Source organism: Grammomys surdaster, unplaced genomic scaffold (genome assembly GCF_004785775.1).
Source record: "Grammomys surdaster isolate TR1022 unplaced genomic scaffold, NIH_TR_1.0 263663, whole genome shotgun sequence".
Classification (NCBI taxonomy): Eukaryota; Metazoa; Chordata; class Mammalia; order Rodentia; family Muridae; genus Grammomys; species Grammomys surdaster.
In genome coordinates, this window is record NW_021625097.1 from 1 (window position 1) to 3,782 (window position 3,782).

Below are 3,782 nucleotides of genomic sequence, written 5' to 3' on the forward strand. Positions count from 1 at the left end.
TTCACGGTTTCCATAGAGATACCTTCTAGCCAGATGTACCTTTTTGGTTAGGATGGAAATAAGATAAAAGAGGATAATGGGGTTACTTTGATCAAAGAATGTTATGTATGTAAGTAAAATAGGAAAATAATGAAGTATACACTCTGGATCATACACACTCTGGGGAGGCCAGGGACCTGCACTATCTAGCAATCTCTTCTCCCACTCCAACAATTAGGTAGGGCTCCAGAACCTGATACCAGATAGGGAAATCAGGATGGAATTATGCTCTTCAGAACTCTTATATTTGAAGCTGTGTCTCTCTGCTCTGGTTGCTGTAATGTTAATACACTGAATGTCCTCTGTTTTGTTACAGTAGTTTACATACACATTGATCGCCACAGAATATTCCAAAGTCCAATTTTTTAATTTTCTTATTTTAATCTGTGAATCTGCTGATGGTTTTAAATGCACACTTTATATCAAAAGGAAGTATTTCATCTAGGTGAGTTGGAAAAAATGGATTAAGCTTTCTTCCAAACCCCTTTTCCTCTCCCCACTCCCAGCCATATTTCTACTCAAATGTTTCCATCCCTATTACTCATCTGCTCTACTTCCATATCACCTGTGCCCTACCATCCCACCTCATTTAATGCATCCTCCCCGAATATCCCCTTTCTATCTTCCTAGCATCTACAGGTAGTTAAATACATGAAGCTAAAGATTCAAAACTAATATACGCAAAAGAGAAATGACATGGAGGGGGCCTGTATTACCTCAGTCGATATATTTTTTAACTTCATCCATTTTTTGGAAACTTTACAACTTTATTTTTCTTCGGAGCTAAATATAATTTCACTGTGTATGTGTACCACATTGTCATTATCCTTTCTTTTGTTAATGGATATCAAGGCTGATTCTATTTCCTAAACAGTATAAATTAAGCAACTCAAATATAAATTAAGTATAAATTAAGTATAAATTAAGCGCATTGTCTCAACTCAAGCAAATAATCCCTGCATCAATGCTCATGGTGGCAACCCTACTTAAATGCAGGAGGGCACATACATACAGCAAGATGCATGAAAGCAGGAGGCAGAGAGACTTGGAAGGAAAAAAATTTTGTCCCTAGTACTTAGCACAATTATACTTATTTGTAAATTTTTAAATTAATCTCTCTATTCATAAATTATAAGATACAAGAAAGAAAGACCCGACAGGTACAAAATGCCCTGAACTCTTCCTGGAACAATGAGCTCCTTAATAGAGATTCATCTCGGGGACACAAACCTCCTCGACACAGATGCATGGAATGAAGAGCAGAGGAGAGGACGCCATGCAAAGCCATGTCCTAGACTTTCAAGAAGCATGGATAACAATAGAACCGACATGTTGGAAATGATGCTGACAATCATGAAGGCATCCTTATTCTTCCCGTACGTTTGATGGGAAGACATGGCCACTGCTATACCATATTATACAACCTGTCTTTCTGTCTCACTAACGATCAATGCTACCTTCCCCATGCCCAAGTCTTTTTTTATTTTTTCCTAGACGTTAAACTCCCCTTACTTTTCCTTTACATCTGTGATACTTTTCTTCTTTTCCTCCACCTCTATTATGGATTATATTTCCTTCTATGCTGATTGATTACTTATAACTGTTATGGCACAAGATGCTAGATATGAATTAATGGCAAAATCAGGGGTGTTAACCTTCAGAAACTTATACTTTAGTATGAGAAGCCAAGTCTCCCTTCCTTCATTAGTTATCTGCTTGTTTGTTTGAAAACGAGGTTCAAAGAGCCCCTACAGACATGAAACCCCCTTTGTAGCTCAGGCTGTTCTTGATCTCTGATCCCCCCATCTCCAACTCCCACATGATAACAGAGAAGTGTCACCACGCCTATCTGTATTTTCTCCTCAGTCCAACATCCTCTCTGTTTATTTTCTTTATTTTTTTTTCAGGAGAATATATTCAATGTCCTCATTATTTCCTCCCTTAACCACTTAGGAAAAAAAAACCAAGCTATGTACCAGCTCTAGTTCCAGTCTTAGTCTTGGACTTAGTGCAAAAGAGTAAAATGATATTTTAAGTTGCCTGTCCTTGATTCTACTTCCTGTACTTCTGGCCAGCTGGCCCAACTGTGTTATGAGAGAAAATGTGACCTGGGTAAGTGAGTTTATCCTAATGGGTCTCTCCAGTGACAAACACATTCAAGCTGGACTCTTTGTCCTCTTTGGCGTCACCTACCTACTAACTCTGCTGGGCAATGGGCTCATCGTCCTGTTGATTGCACTGGACCCACGACTCCACCTGCCCATGTACTTCTTCCTCTGTCACCTGTCAGTGGTGGACATCTGCTACACCTCCAGTGGGGACCCCAGATGTTGGCACACTTCCTCATGGAGAAGACCATCTCTTTTGCCCTATGTGGGACACAGCTCTTCTTTGCTCTGACTCTTGGGGGAACTGAGTTTCTATTGCTGGCTGCCATAGCCTATGACCGCTATGTGGCTGTCTGTGATCCATTGAAGTACACAGTGGTGATGAACCCAAGGCTCTTCATCGGTCTAGCAGGTGTCTCTTGGTTTGTGGGTGTAGTTAATTCTGTTGTGGAGACAACAGTCACCATGCGCCTTCCTACCTGTGGGCACAATGTCCTCAACCATGTGGCCTACGAGACACTGGCACTGGTCAGACTGGCCTGTGTGGACATCACCCTCAACCAGGTGGTGATACTGGCCTCTAGTGTGGTGGTGCTGCTGGTGCCCTGTTGCCTGGTCTCTCTGTCCTATGCCTACATTGTGGCTGCCATCATGAAGATCCGCTCTACCCAGGGATGCCACAAAGCCTTTGAGACCTGTGCCTCCCACCTGACTGTGGTCTCCATGTCTTATGGGATGGCCCTCTTCACCTACATGCAGCCCACCTCCACAGACTCCGCTGAGCAGGACAAGGTGGTGGTAGTCTTCTATGCTGTGGTCACCCCCATGCTGAATCCTCTCATTTACAGTCTGAGGAACAAGGATCTGAAGCTACTTTCAGTAGAGTTCTGATGAAGAACTTTGAATCAAATAATTAGAAGAAATTTTTCCAAACAAAAGGGGTTCTGCTGAAGATTGTGAACACGCATATAATCCACATATCAATACCTGTCACTGAAGTTACTTTTCCAATCTTAGTATTGAGGTATGAGCCACACATATAACCTGTCCTTAAGTGTGCCTGTATATGTGTGTAAGGGAATAATTATCAGGACCTAAATCTACATGATGCTCCCTTCAGGTAATAAGGAGCAGAATTTTACCTCTGGTCTTTATTGTGGCCTCTGCTTTAGTTCAAAGAAAACAAATTACAGCAACATTAAGATGTAAAGGCCATGTACAAAGCTAAATGAAATATGTACATTTTTCTTAACTGAAAGGAAGAGAAAACACAACTTAACAATGTGTATGAACCAGAAAGGAAGGTTAGTTCAGACATCAGAGTCATGCACACTACTTTGTCAACACTCTATTTCTGGGATGGCAAGATGGATTAGTGAGTTAAGTTAATTGCCATCAATAATGATGATCTGTGTTTAATTCCCAAGACCCATATGATGAAAGAAAATGTCTGACTCAGAAGTTATCCTCTGACATATACACATTTACTGTGGCATACTCTCACCAGCCCTAATACACATTCAGAGCACACACCTGAACACAAGGCTACACTACACATAATCCGAGGTCAGCCAAGGTATTAAGCACGACAAGAACTCTGTTTCTCCATAGGAAACATTTTAACAAACACCAAAA

At 41.1% G+C, this 3,782-nt stretch overlaps 1 pseudogene; it reads left to right on the plus strand.

Moving 5' to 3' along the window:
• Positions 1–2,130: 2,130 nt before the first annotated feature.
• Positions 2,131–3,064, plus strand: LOC114616084 (annotated as a pseudogene).
• The last annotated feature ends 718 nt before the right edge of the window (positions 3,065–3,782 follow it).